The following is a 15701-nucleotide window of genomic DNA, read 5'->3' as shown; positions in this document are numbered from 1 at the left end:
AAAGTCGAAATGCAAAGACACCATAATTAACGTTTTGTTTAGAGGCGCTTTCAGAGATTTCAAACCTTAGTCTCAGAACCATTAGACACCCTTCAGCAAACCACAGGGCTGTCCACCAGGGCGTCAGCCCCAGTTCCTTCATTCACTGTGAAACGTGCACCTCGCCTACGGGTTCTCCCTGCTTGGGTTCTGGAAGCAGGCTACGGCAGGCCCTGTGCAGTGGGCGGGGTGTGTTCAGTCAGAGGCAGATGACCGGGGCGGGGCTTGTTTCGAGACAGTTATCGGTGGAGACAGGCTCAATTATTTTCATTATATGGAGTCAACAGAGACAGGAGGCATAATGGGTCTCAGTCAGAGAGGCAAAGGTTAAGGTAAGGGAAACAGGGGGAACCAACGGGGTCCCTCCCAGGCCCACCGTGACCACTGAACCATGATGCCAGGGAGGGTGAGTGAAAACGGGAAGATGTCGGGTGTTTGTCTAGTCCTGCTCTGCTGGATCCAGCATGAACCCCTGGAGAGCCAAGACGGCATTTCCTGAGTGAGTGACTCTAAAAGCTTCCAGACAAGGCAGGTGTGCTGGCTCACGCCTATAATCCCAGCACTTTGGGAGGCTGAGGCTGGTGGATTGCTTGAGCCTAGGAGTTTGAGACCAACCTGAGCAACATGATGAAACACTGTCTCTACTAAAAATACAAAAATTAGCTGGGCGTGATGATGCGTGCCCGTAGTCCCAGCTACTTAGGAGGCCGAGGTGGGAGAATCGCTTCAGCATGGGAGGTGGAAGTTGCAGTGGGCCAAGATCATGCCACTGCTCTCTAGCCTGGGTGACAGAGCGAGACCCTGTCTCAAAATAAATAAATAAAAATAAAAGCTTCAGGTGGACAGAGCTTCATCAAGACCTCATCTGAATGGTCCAGCATTAGATGGACCATTCCTAAGCCCTCTTCTCTTGCCTCTTCTAAGCCCTCTTCTCTTGCCTTCCCACCCCTTTATCCTTTTCCTCTCCATTAATAACAACCAATGTTATAAGGGTTTGCTGCGTGCAAGGCACAGTGCTGAATACCTGGCACATATCTTTTTTTTTTTTTTTTTTTTAAGACAGGGTCTCGCACTGTTGCCCAGGCTGGAATACAGTAGCATCACAGCTCACTGCAGCCATGACCTCCCTGGCTCAAGCCATCCTCCTGCCTCGGCTTCCTGATTAGCTAGGACTACATGCACACACAACCACACCCAGCTGATTTTTGTATTTTTTGTAGAGACAGGGATCTCTCTATGTTGTCCAGGCTGGTCTTGAACTCCTAGGATCAAGTGACCTGAACATATGTTATTTCACTCTCTCATTAAACCTGTCAGGCACTGTGATGATCCCATTTAACCAATGAAGAAATTGAGACTCAGAAAGGGTTATAGGACTTGCCCAAGCCAGTAAGGGGCAGAATCAGCAAACCAAGGTCCATTGGGCCCACAGCTCAAGCTCTCCACTACAAGTTTCCTCTTTCCATTTTTTTTTTTTTTTTTGAGGCGGAGTCTCGCTGTCTCCCAGGCTGGACTGCAGTGGCGTGATCTCGGCTCACTGCAAGCTCCGCCTCCCGCGTTCACGCCATTCTCCTGCCTCAGCCTCCCGAATAGCTGGGACTACAGGCGCCCGCCACCACGCCCGGCTAATTTTTTTTTTTTGTATTTTTAGTAGGGACGGGGTTTCACCGTGTTAGCCAGGATGATGTTGATCTCCTGACCTCATGATCCGCCCGCCTCAGCCTCCCAAAGTGCTGAGATTACAGGTGTGAGCCACCGTGCCCAGCCCCTTCTTTTTTCTTTCTACTGTTTACTGCTTATCCTCTGCACAGGCCAAAGGCCTCTCCCTCACCCCAAACCAGGCCCTGTACCTGTGTGGGTTTGGGGGCTACTCAGTGAGGTCCTTCAGGTGGAGGAGTTACTGTTTCTGAGATTTCTCAAGAACAGGAAACTTCCCCTTGCTGCCTGCAATAAATCCAAGCCTGCCTTCCTTTGTGATTTCACCCCGGGAGCAACACTCCAGCATGACTCATCACTGGGCCGGCAGGAGATCTCCTCTGGAGACTAGAGGTGACCTTGGCCAGGCACTCACATCCTGTGCCTGTTTTCCCGTTTGTCAAGTGGACAGCCCCAGCCTCCCCACCAGGCTTGTTGTGAACTATATGGCTGAACACAAAGCTTGTAGAAAATAATTTTTGAAACAGAATCTAAAATACTGACAATTACTCTAACTTCAGCCTATGTCCCACAGACCAAACCAGGATCTAAATCCTTCCCAACCTTAATCCTGGCTGCAAGAGTTCTCCTGCACTCCTGCTGCCTTCTTGGTGTATGGTCGAACTAGGATTACTGGAAAAAAGAAAGCTGACAGGGACAATAACCCGTTTTCCAAATGCGATGGGTCACTCCTCCTTCGGCTCCCCCATCACCCTATATTATAAGCACTTAGTTAATATCAGCTAACATTAATGAAACCCTGATTGAATATGTAAATTTATATTGTTTTGCTCTGGCAGGGCGCAGTGGCTCATGACGGTAATCCCAGCACTTTGGGAGGCAGAGGCAGGCAGATCACCTGAGGTCAGGAGTTTGAGACCAGCCTGGCCAACATGATGAAATCCCGTCTCTACTAAAAATACAAAAACTAGCCGAGCCTGGTGGCGCATGCCTGTAATCCCAGCTATTCAAGAGGCTGAGGCAGGAGAATCGCTTGAATCTGGGAGGTGGAGGCTGCAGTGGGCCAAGATCGCGCTAGTGCACTCCAGCTTGGGCAACAGAGTGAGACTCTGTCTCAAAAAGAAAAAAAATTTTATATATATATATATATATATATATATAGTTTTTCTCATGTAACCCCTTATTACTAGACCCACTTTGCAGATAAGAAAAATTAAGTTTCAGACTGGTTGATTATAGAAACTCAAAGGTCACACACAGCTGGCAGGTTTGTCAAAGCCCAGATTCAAGATCGGGTCTGTCAATCTCCACACTGTACTGTCTTCACTTTGTTTTAAAATTACAAATCCCAGTACTACTCCCTAGCCACTTTCTCTGCTTTGTTTTTATTTTTATTTTATTTTATTTTTGAGATGGAGTTTCGCTCTGTTGCCCTGGCTGGAGTGCAATGGTGCAATCTTGGCTCACTGCAACCTCCACCTCCTGGGTTCAAGCAATTCTTCTGCCTCAGCCTCCTAAGTAGCTGGGATTACAGGCATGCGCCACCATGCCCAGATAATTTTTTTTTTATTTACTAGGGACATGGTTTCACCATGTTGGTCAGGCTGGTCTCGAACTCCTGACCCCAAGTGATCCGCCCGCCTCGGCCACCCAAAGTGCTGGGATTACAGGTGGGAGCCCACCATGCCTGGCCCCTTCGCTTCATTTTTCTGCATAGTTTCTATGCTCTTTGGTAAGAAATTAACAGTCACAACCCTCCTTTACCCAGGTAGAATGTAAATCAATGTGGGCAGGGATTTCTTGGTGTTTGGCCACTGCTATATCCCCTCAGTGCCTAAAACAATGTCTGACACGTAGTATCAGCAAATACTCAAGGTATTCAATAAATATTTTGGCCAAAACAAATTAATTTAGCCAAAAATTCTCATTAGCTATTTTTGACTGTCCTTTCTACTAGATTCTAAATTTGACAGCATTTTCTTCATCTCAGTCCCCACAACTGCCCCCCATCCCTCCCTGTTTCAAGTTTAGAATGACAGTTTTGAACACAGCAAAATATTATTTGATACTGCAATGTGATTTGGGGGTGGCCTGCTGTTTGGGGAATTCATTCTCCTCTCCACTCCCCACAACAAACGGGCACTCAGTAGAAAACTGTCTTAGGAAGGCTGGAAAATGTCTAGCACTTTCTCATCTTATCCCTGGGTTAGGTTCCTCCCGTCCCTGCTCCCTGAGGCTGACGGACAGGCAGGCGGGACAGCCCGATCAATGGATGCAAAGGTGCCCTCCTCCGCTCTTGTTTGCTGCTGCGTTTCTGACTCACATCTTCCCTGGGCTGTGGGAAAGTGTTCAGTGTGTGGCTTCACAAACTGCAGTGCAGCAGGGAGAGCGGGCAGTTGGAAATGATATGGAAAAGAAAGGATCTAATTAAGCAGAGTAGGTGATAGTGTCGGGAAGAAAAAGCAAGCAAGTGGCAATTTGGATATCTGCCTGCAAATAAAAGAGATGACTGTCGTTTTCTCCTCTGGCTCCTGGTTGCCCTATAAATCTCAGTTCACAAATCCAAGTGTTTTAATTATCGCTGTATAATACAACATGCTGTGCTGGGCCTATCTTAGGGAAATTAAAACAAAGGAGGGGGAGACAGAGGGATTCAGGCTACCCCGTTCTCCCGTTTCTCTTGTTTACAATAATCCGAAGGTGTTTCTCGCCCCTTCTGCCATAAACACAACATGGGGTTTTCCAGTATTAAACATATCACCTTCCTCCACTCACAAAAAGGAACTTCAGGCCCTAAGCTGTTGTCAACCATGCAACTCAGTTGCCAGGTGTCACCTTGGCCACTGTTGCTGTTTAATCCCCAAGAAATCAAAAGAACCAGGTCATGAATGAAATGCCAGGTCCAGCTCAAAAAGGAGAGTCCCTAGTGGGAAGCAGCATGATGATTAAAACTAGCATTTGAATATCACCTTCGCTACATACTAGCTGTGTGGCCTTGGGTAAATCATTTAACCTGAGTCTCACACTTCAAAGAAAACAAAACAGTGATAAGCAGGATTAAACATATAAGACTACAAAGCACTTAGCACAGTGCTCAACACACAGCAAGTGCTATGCAACACAGTCCCATCTCCAGTCTTTATCTCTGCCATTTCAAATACCTACAGTAAGCTTCTCCCAGGAAGCTGCCTGGTTCACTCCTTCCCTTCTACCTTATCAGTAAGCCTTCCTCACCCTAAATAAAATAGTAGCCCTCCCATCACACACACTGCATTTCCCGTTACATGCTTCATTTTTGTCCATAACAAAGTACTCCTTGACATTTTACATATATACACATACATTCACGTGTCGCCTAACGACTGGGGTAAGTTCTGAGAAATGTTCTGAGAAATGCTTCGTTAGGCGATTTCATCGTTACGCGAACATCGTAGAGCTAGAGTGTACTTACTTAAACCTAGATGGTATAGCCTACTACACACCTAGGCTATACAGTACAGCCTATTGCTACTAGGCTACAAACCTGTACAGCATGTTACTGTACTGAATACTGTAGGCAACTGTAACACAGTGATAAACACTTGTGTATCTAAACATAGAAAAGGTAATGCACTGCACTAAGCTAAGACATTAGGATAGCTATGATCTCACTAGGCAACAGAAATTTCTCAGCTCTATTATAATCTTATGGACCACCGCCGTTATCTGCAGTCCATCATTAACTGAACCATCATTATGCAGCCTACGACTGTACACATATATATGTATAGACATATACACATATACATACACTTACATATATATAAAATTATTTTATTCGGGCATCTTCACCTAAATTCCAAGAAGGCAGAACTTGTGTTGACCACTGTGTTTCCAACGCCTGTAACAGTAGTGCCTGGCATGTAATGGATGTTTAATAAATATTATTAACGGGACCAGTAAATAGAAGCTATTTTTTCTATAATGGTTGGAAGGGCCCTCATAGACCACCTAGACCAAAGTTCTTCACAGGCCAGGAAACTCAGACCAGGTGGCATCAGATGACCTGCCCTATGGTTCCAGCTTCCCCAGAACTGAGTGGCGGGGACTAGGGACCCTGACTTCAGTGGCTTTGCTCTGCCTCAAGTCAGCCCATTCAGTGCCCACAACAACTTAGCAGGTTGGTGCCCTGTGCTCCTCATCTGAGGAATAGAAACAAGGAGATGGTTCACCCTCCCAAGTGTCAGGATGTGGATGTCCCAGTGACTGGCATTCTATAAAAGCAAAAAGGACAGGTGGAGACACAGAAGTCCGCTCTGGAAATCCATCAACAAATGTCCTCAGAGTTGAGGAACTGCAGACAGCTGCAGCACAAAGGAGCCAAAGGCCACTGTCTTTCTCTCTCAAAATCCACCCGCACCAAGGACCCTCTTGGCTTTCTACATGATTGAAGGCAAGCAACTGTGGTCTCATTTCTGGGGTGCCTGGATGACCTCTTGCACAGACACAGGGGATCCTGTGGAGAAAAATGCCAACCCCTGCTCCATCATTTCTAGGTGCACGACCTCTCTGGGTACCAACTTTTCGTGGCTTAGGATCAAATGAGAAAACACGTGCACAGCACCTGGCACAGTGCATGGCACATAGCAGGCACATGAAAACATTAGCTGTTAGGAACCGCACGTTTAATATTCAAAGTCAACCCTCCATACATCTCACCAGCTCTTACCATTGCCCCCTAGAGCTGAGAATCTGAATAGAAGGGCTTGCATTGGACTGGGGCTATTCAGCCTTAGAAATCCAACTCCAGGTAATCGTTTAAAGGAGCCCATTTTCCTATTCAAGTAGAGTGAAAAGAACTCCACCTCAGTCCCCAAGCCACTCAGGACCTCATAAGGCTGGCAAAGGGAAGATTCCAGTCTGAGAGCACTGGCCACCTAACTCTATTCCCAGAAAGTGGAGTCCGGCCCAGAGCTCCCTGGAAGTTGAGGTAACAAGACCCAACAAAAATATCCTGTATTCTCTTCACCACCTGTCTCCACAAGCGAGTAATAAGACAAAGTATTAAAGGGAGACATCACCAGTAATCAGAATGTGGTAACTAAATGAGTCTTTCGTCTTCCACTTACAATGTGCAAGCTGATCCGGTTCCTCAGCCTCTCTGAACCTGCTTCCTCAACTGTTTAAAGAGAAAAGTAACCTCTACCTCCTGGGGCTGGTCAAAGGATGAAATGAGAGAATTCTGTTCATTGGTGTCTAGGACATTAGCTGCTGCTTTTAGTTCAAGAAGCCCAGTGCAGCCTATGCCGGAATAAGCATTAATTGCTCCAAAAGAACACTCTGTACAGCAAAGGCAGCCCTTTCCTAGACCACAGACCACACCACTCCAACATGGGCCACAGGTTGGGAGCAAACACTTACTCCACCAGAGGCTTCCTGAAATCTTACAAGCAAATGGTGTGGAAAGTAGGAGGAATTCGGGTGCAAAAAAGCACAGGTAGAAACTGAGACCCAAACAGCTTCTGAAAAGGGGGTGCCCGGCTGGAAGTGGTGAGGGACGTTCCCCCACGAAAAAACTTGGACTTGGCAATCATTGCTTTGGACTTCCCAATGTAAATTGCCACTTTTGATGACTTGGGGATTCTAGAATGTTCCGGTCGCTCACTGATTCACAAATATAAGGTCTAGGGTGACCTAAACCTGCATGGTGTGTTCCAAGAGCCCCCAAAGCGTTCTAAGAGCTGGTGACTTTCGGCTTACGTAACTAACCTGGGCCTCAGTTTCCCTCCAGACCCTAACGAAGGAGCTAACGGTTGTTGCCTCTACAGGGAAGCTGCGAGGCTAAACGGGGATGGCGCGCTAAGGCGCTCCCTAGACACAGGACGGAGCTCCCCGCGCGCGGTTCCCATTCGCTCCCGGAGAGAAGGGCGGCGCGCGGGATGACACAAAAGCCCATGACCTTCCTCCGCTGCAACTGTAGAAAAAATAATCACAAGAAAGCAACTGGAACGCGAGCTGGGGCAGCGGCCGGGCCGGGGGCTCCTCCCGCAGGCGCCCAGGAGCCGCTCGGCCCGTGGCCCGGCCGGGGAACAGGCGCCCCGCGGGAGCGCTGAGGCCCCGCTGTGCCGAACCGGGCGGGGGCGGAGGAGGCGGAAGCGGGGGCGGCCGGAGCGCGGTGGGGATGTTTAAAGGAAATTTACAATCATTTCCTCTCTGTGGTTTGGTGACAAATCAACAACATCCTGTTCTTTTGTGAGGCTCCGGGCGCCTGCGAGGCGGGGGCAGCGCTCCGGCTCTTAAAGGGACACACACAGGGCCCCTCTCCCAACGGTTCCCTGCGGCTCCCCCCAAAAAAATACAGCTTCCTCAAGGCGTCACCTCCGGGGGCGCGCGGCCGGAATGCGGGGGCTGGCCGCCGCCAGGCCACGACCTGGATCGCGTCCCTCACCACCCCCCACCCCGCCCGACAGGAGGAGACGGCCGCGGCGGCGGCGGCGGCGCACCAATCTGAAGGACGTCCCGGCCCGGGGCCATCTCCCGCCGAGGGGTGGGCAGGGGGCGGAGAGGCGTCCTCCCGAGGGTTCCCCTCCCTCCCCCCAACCCCAGGGCAGCTCCGCCGGGCTTCGGACCTCCGGGTAGTTATCCCCCTCCCCCAATCCCCTGGCCTCGAGTTTTGCAGTCCCAAAACTCTGTGGATTTATGGTTAAAATGTCGACGTACGCACAGGAGGTTTATAAAACGCCAAAGCAGAGACTTCCCGAGCTGTAGAAGTAATGAGAATCAGATGGTCGGGACCAGGAAAAAAAAAAAAAAAAACTACTCAACTGCCCTCCTGGGATTTCGTTCATTCAGTCATTTAATGAGTATGTTTTACTAAGTGCTGGTCACTACTCTAAGCCCCCGCACCGCAGGAACAACACATACGGTTCCTGCCCACAGGGGGCTTAGATTCTCAAAAATGAATGAACAGGATTATTTCACATCTACAAGTGCTATGAGTTTTTTAATGGGTCACATTCTAGAACAGCGGCTTTCTGTAGGGACACCTCTCTGAGGGGTCTGACCTGAGGCATCCAAGGATGAAAAGGCAAGGGTGCTAGGAAGAACTGGGTTGGAAAGGTCCAAACATTATTATCAGGAAAGAGCTCAGAAGTCTCATCCCAAAGACCGAGTGAAGGGCAGCCCCAGGGCTGCATTTTCCCCTTGAGGACAAGCCTTGATAAGGGGCTTGGGTCCTTCTGCTCTTGCTATATCGCCTGAGCCTTTCCTTCCATCTCTCGGCCTCACAGCTTCCTATAGGGAAAATGAGACACTGAACTAGATACAGTACTTCTCAACCTAGGTGCAAATGAGAATTCCCAGGGAGGCTTTCAAAAACACTGACACCCCTGACCCCACCTCAGACCAAGGGAATGAGGATCTCTGGTAATGGGGCCTAGGCACTGGCATTTCTGTAAGACTTCAAAAGTGAGTTTAGTGTACAACCAGGGTTAAGAGCCACTGACTTAGGGCCGGGCGCGGTGGCTCACGCCTGTAATCCCAGCACTTTGGGAGGCCGAGGCGGGCGGATCAGTTGAGGTCAGGAGTTTGAGACCAGCCTGACCAACATGGAGAAACCCCGTCTCTACTAAAAATACAAAATTAGCCGGGCGTGGTGGCGTGCACCTGTAATCCCAGCTGCTCGGGAGGCTGAGGCTGGAGAATCACTTGAACCCGGCAGGTGGAGGTTGCGGTGAGCTGAGATGGCGCCATTGCGTTGCAGCCTGGGCAACAAGAGCAAAACTCTGTTTCAAAAAAAAAAAAAGAGCCACTAACCTAGATGATATTTAAAGTTTAGGTTTAAAATGCAGTAAGGTGGCTGGGCGCAGTGGCTCACGCCTGTTAATCCCAGCACTTTGGGAGGCCAAGGCAGGCAGATCATGAGGTCAGGAGATGGAGACCATCTCCTGGCCAACATGGCAAAACTCCGTCTCTACTAAAATACAAAAAATTAGCCGGGCGTGGTGGCACCACCTGTAGTCCCAGCTACTTGGGAGGCTGAGGCAGTGGAATCCCTTGAACCCACGAGGCAGAGGTTGCAGTGAGCCGAGATCGCGCCACTGCACTCCAGCCTGGTGACAGAGCAAGACTCCATCTCAAAATAAAATAAAATAAAATAAAGTGCAGTAAGAAGGCCAGGCGCGCTGGCTCACACCTGTAATCCTAGCACTTTGGGAGGCCAAGATGGGCAGATCACCTGAGGTCAGGAGTTTGAAACCAGCCTGGCCAACCAGCCTGGCCAACATGGTGAAACCCCGTCTCTACTAAAAATACAAAAAAAAGTTTAGCCAGGCATGGTGGCAGGCGCCTGTAATCTCACCTACTTGGGAGGCTGAGGCAGGAGAATTGTTTGAACCTGGGAGGCGGAGGTTGCAGTGAGCCGAGATCGTGCCCCTGCACTCCAGCCTGGGCGACAGAGGGAGACTGTGTCTCAAAAAAATAAATAAAAATAAAGTGCAGGAAGAGCTATTTCAATTCAGGGCATAATCATCCACGTTCATTGAGTGCTTAGCAGCTGCTATATAATACCCTAAGTAAGCTACATATGTATTTTATCTAATTTAAGTTACAAAGAAAAACCTTACCAACTTAGATATTATTATTATTCCTATTTACAGATGAGGAAACTGGGTACAGGGATGACACAAAATATGGTCAAGGGCACACAGGTATTAAGTGGTATTGTCTGTATCCTGTAAGCTGAAATGCCTTTCCAGTGGCAAGGAACAAATTTCTACCTAATGGGGTTGTTAATAAGGCAGAGTAGCTACCCAGAGAAGAGCATGGGGTGCTATAAGCCCAGGCTGCTCATACATCTTGGACAGAGGCAGCGGACTGGCCTAGATGCCCAGAGTTCAGGTCTTAAAAGAGAGATTGTAACTCAAAGAAAACAGACTTTTATGTTTCTTGGTGCTAATCCTCTCGGTCGTTTTCAGAGATGATTCCCATAAATTGTTAAAGGTATGCCTTGGCCAGACAGAGGAAACATTTGGCAAGGTGAGGAGGAAAAGGAACTCCCTGTGTACCCCAGTAATAACCAGGATAGGATACACTCCCCCACCCTCCTCAATCTCCCTTCTAGGGCCCACCCCATGCCCTTTTCACCTTTGACCACCTTCCCATTTGTGCAGTTCCCTGAGGGAGGACCCAGGGAGAGTATAAGCATGAGCTGGGACAGGTTCCCCAGGAAAGTAAAAGATCTGAGAAACCAAAGATAAGAAGAAAAGGAAGATGATGCATTTCTACAGTGCGGCACTGTGCTGCTGTTAATAATAAGAGAGCTGATAGACCAGAAAGATGCTTGTAGTATACAAGGTGCAGAATAGAGTCCTCTCACTGATATTTTTGTAAACGACACACACACACACACACACCCAGAACCATCTGGAAGGATAGACTCCAAAGGGTTAGGGTTAGGAGTGATGGCTGGGCAGAGGCATGAGGGAGGGTCGTAAAGGGGTGTGTGTAGTGTAAATCTATCCTTTTACTTTCTATTCATCTCCATATTATTTAAATTGGTGACAACAATAATGTATTAATTTTTTAAGATAAAGACACTTCTACTGACAAATAATAAAAATAAATATTAAAAGGGGAAGCATAAAAACCCACCCTGGGTCTTGGGAATTCTATGCAGGGTAGCAGGGTAGATACCTGGTAACGCCATCTTTCAGCTCTTCCCGGTTGATGTCCACCGTCCCCTCACCTTCCCACAGCCTTCCATTCCAGTGGCAAGCTCTTAACTGGTCAGCCTACTCCCTTTCAGTCATCATGTGTTACACACAATTTTCTGGGTTTTAGAAGATGGATTTGAGAGGTGCTGGCTCCAACTGACGTAAGAAATGACAAAAGTCACATGAGAGGGAAAAATTGTCCAAAGTGCCATTCGGTGGTGGTGCTGGTGGTGGAGGTGGGTGACGGGGATGGCATTGGAGTTCAAAGGCTCTGACTTCCCCAGTGTCTATGTGTCGTTCTTCTGGAAGCTTAGAAATGGAATCTGACAGTCCAAGCCCTGAAGAAAAACAATAGTGCTTTGTGGTAAAGACCTTATTGCAAAAATCTGAAAGCCTAGGGGTAGGAGGTCTGCCTACAACATTATGTGCAGGACTGTTCCCTCCAATTAGGAGCTGATAACTCAGCAAACATATGACCTGAGCAACTGGCAGAAGGTGAAATGTCATGCTCTAGGGTGGAATTGTTTGGCCACTCTGTGCTTCCTTTTATTTCTGTTTTTTTAGATCTTTGCTGTGTATAAACAGCATAATGGCATGGTTCAGAGCATGAGCTAAGGAGACAGAAAACCCACGTGGGATTTCTAGTTTCACTAACTTTTTAAGCCTCAGTTTCCTCTTCTCTGAAATGGGAATAATATTACTTATATAATATGTAATATTTATATAATATAGATAATATTTATGTAATGTAAATGTATAATTATAATATTCTATATATAAACATAATACAGACTGGGCACAGTAGCTCATGGCTGTAATCCCAGCATTTTGGGAGGCCAAGGCAGGCAGATCACCTGAGGTCAGGAGTTGGAGACCAGCCTGGCCAACATGGCGAAACCCCGTCTCTACTAAAAATACAAAAAATAGCCGGGCATGATGGCGGGCACCAGCTACTTGGGAGGCTGAGGCGGGAGAATCGCTCAAACCCAGAAGGCAGAGGTTGCAGTGAGCTGAGATCACACCACTGCACTCCAGCCTGGGTGACAGAGCAAGATTCTGTCTCAAAAAAAAAAAAAGTATATATATATATATATATAGAGAGAGAGAGAGAGAGAGAGAGAGAATATAATATAATAATATAATATATAATATGTAATTGCTATATTATTATATTATATTAATATATAATTATATATAACATTTATATATTGTATTAATATGTAATTAATATAACATTAATTATATATTGTATTCATATGTAATTAATATAACATTAATTATATATTGTATTCATATGTAATTAATATAACATTAATTATATATTGTATTAATATGTAATTAATATAACATTAATTATATATTGTATTAATATGTAATATAACATTAATTATATCTTGTATTAATATGTAATATAGCATTAATTATATCTTGTATTAATATGTAATATAACATTAATTATATCTTGTATTAATGTGTAATTAATATAACATTAATTATATATTATATTAATATGTAATTAATATAAATATAATATATAATTATATAAAACATAATTAATATAGAATAATATGACATAATTATATATTATATAATAAGATTATATAATATATAATATATAACATTATAATATGTAATATATTATAATAATAGTACTTACCTTAGAGAGGTGTTGGTGAGAATTAAATTAGCTAATACAGGAAAAGCCCTTAGCTCTGAACCTGGCACACACGGTAAGTGGTATATAACTAACAACAACAAGATCCAAGAAGGTGGTAAACTGTACCTTACAAATAAGAATAAGGAAGGTGACTGAGTTAAGTGGCTCATCAACACTGACACACCTACTAGTTTACACATCTCAAATCGAAATCTGAATCTTGGCCTCCAGAATGACAGGTCCTCCAGAAGACCTGTGTCCACCAAAATCCTACATGGTTGATCAATTACTTCATTAAAAAATTATCGCCTTCAGGCCGGGCGCAGTGGCTCACGCCTGTAATCCCAGCACTTTGGGAGGCCGAGGCGGGTGGATCACAAGGTCAGGAGATCGAGACCACCCTGGCTAACAAGGTGAAACCCCATCTCTACTAAAAATGCAAAAAATTAGACGGGCGTGATGGCGGGCACCTGTAGTCCCAGCTACTCTGGAGGCTGAGGCAGGAGAATGGCGTGAATCCGGGAGGCGGAGCTTGCAGTGAGCCCAGATCACGCCACTGCACTCCAGCCTGGGTGACAGAGCGAGACTCTGTCTCAAAAAAAAAAAAAAAAAAATTATCGCCTTTATCTAAAATCATTTAATAAGGCCCTTTTTACCTACTTACATATGCCCTAGTGCTAGCCGCTGTACAGATTGAAATAGATGAAATTCTTTCCTTCCATTCATCTGGAGCCTAGCCACCTTTATTTTTTGAACTTTTATTATCATTCAAATGATTTGGGCAATTTCATCATATACTACATCCTTTCCAAGGCATGCAACCTGACCATAAAATAGAAAATTAATGCTTCAATAACAATAATTTATACAGAAAATTTTCCTGAAAATAACACATAGACTATTTTCCTTGGCCTTTGTATTCAAACAAAGATGAAAGAACTAAGCTGTTAAAAAGCTAAGCTGTTATTCTTTATCTATTCTTGTTTCAATTACTTTTTCTATGACAAAATAGAGTTGTCTTATTGAGACTGCAATTCAGAATTCCAAGTTCTAGTCTTATCAAAACTTGGCAAATCAAAGAGTTTGAAAGTTATTTTGTGCTTTGTAATAAATTTAATTTGCAATCTATTTTGTTTAATATAAATATTTCTGCATCAGTAGTTACAGAACCATTTCCTTCACTGCATTTTTCAATTTTATTTTTAATTGACATAATAATTATACATATTTATAGATACAGTGTGATATATTGATACATGTAAACAATGTGTAATAATCAAATCAGGGTAATTAGCATATTCATCACCTCAAACATTTATCATTTCTTTGTATTGGGAACATCCAAAATTGTCTCTTCTGGCTATTTGAAAATATATAATAAGTAATTGTTAACTGTTCTCACCCTACAGTGCTACAGAACACTAGGACTTGTTCCTCCCATCTAGCTGTAATTTTTTTTTTTTTTTTTTTTTTGAGACCGAGTCTCACTCTGTCACCCAGGTTGGAGTGCAGTGGCATAATCTCAGCTCGCTGCAACCTCCACCTGCCAGGTTCAAGCAATTCTCCTGCCTCAGCCTCCCGAGTAGGTGGGTTTACAGGCGCCCATCACAGTGCCCAGCTAATTTTTGTATTTTTAGTAGAGAAGGAGTTTCACCATTTTGGTCAGGTTGGTCTTGAACTCCTGACCTCAAGTGATCCACCCACCTCGGCCTCACAAAGTACTGGAATTATAGGCCTGAGCCACCACACCCGGCCTAGCTGTAATTTTTTTATCCATTAACCAACCTTTCTCTATTCCCTTTACCCATTACCCTTCCCAGCTTCTAAGAACCACTCTTCTACTCAATGCTTGTATGAAGTCAACTTTTTTACCTCCCACATATGAATGAGAACATGTGATATTGATATTTCTGTGCCTGGCTTATTTCACTTAACATAATGTCCTACGAGCTTATCCATGTTGCCACAAATGAAGGATTTCATTCTTTTTTTATGGCTGAATAGTATTCCATTGTTTATTTATAGCACATTTTGTTTATCCATTCATTCCTTGATGGACACTTAGGTTGATTCCATATTTTTTTTTTTTTTTTTTTTTGAGACAGAGTCTCGCTCTTGCGCCCAGGCTGGAGTGCAGTGGCGCCATCTGGGCTCACTGCAAGCTCTGCCTTCCGGGTTCACACCATTCTCCTGCCTCAGCCTCCCGAGTAGCTGGGACTATAGGCGCCCGCCACTGCGCCCGGCTAATTTTTTGTATTTTTAGTAGAGACGGAGTTTCACCTTGTTAGCCAGGATGGTCTCGATCTCCTGACCTTGTGATCCACCTGCCTCGGCCTCTCAAAGTGCTGGGATTACAGGTGTGAGCCACCACGCCCAGCCTGATTCCATATCTTAGCTCTTATGAATAGTGCTGCAATTAACATAGGAGTACAGATGCCTTTTTGACGTACTGATTTCCTTTCCTTTGGATTAATACTGCAGTGAGATTGCTGGATCACATGGTAATTCTATTTGTAGTTTTTTAAGGAACCTCCATATCATTCTCTATGATGGCTATACCAGTTTACATTCCTGCCAACTGTTTATAAGAATTCCCTTTTCTACTCACCCTCGCTAGCATTTGTTGTTTTTTGTCTTTTTGATAATAGTCACTTGAA

The 15701-nt window shown here is 45.3% G+C and overlaps 1 long non-coding RNA gene across 1 annotated transcript in view; it reads right to left on the bottom strand.

Moving 5' to 3' along the window:
• Nucleotides 1-15701, bottom strand: part of LOC117980394 (uncharacterized) — a 427289-nt gene that overhangs the window by 388379 nt on the left and 23209 nt on the right. Inside the window, exon 4 of the long non-coding RNA XR_010112228.1 lies at nucleotides 11368-11725. This is a non-coding gene — a long non-coding RNA (uncharacterized LOC117980394). The remainder of the gene's footprint in view (nucleotides 1-11367; nucleotides 11726-15701) is intronic.

This window comes from Pan paniscus, chromosome 4 (genome assembly GCF_029289425.2).
Source record: "Pan paniscus chromosome 4, NHGRI_mPanPan1-v2.0_pri, whole genome shotgun sequence".
Lineage (NCBI taxonomy): Eukaryota > Metazoa > Chordata > Mammalia > Primates > Hominidae > Pan > Pan paniscus.
The sequence above is the reverse complement of the archived record's forward strand: the minus strand, read 5'-3'. Positions and strand labels throughout refer to the sequence as shown.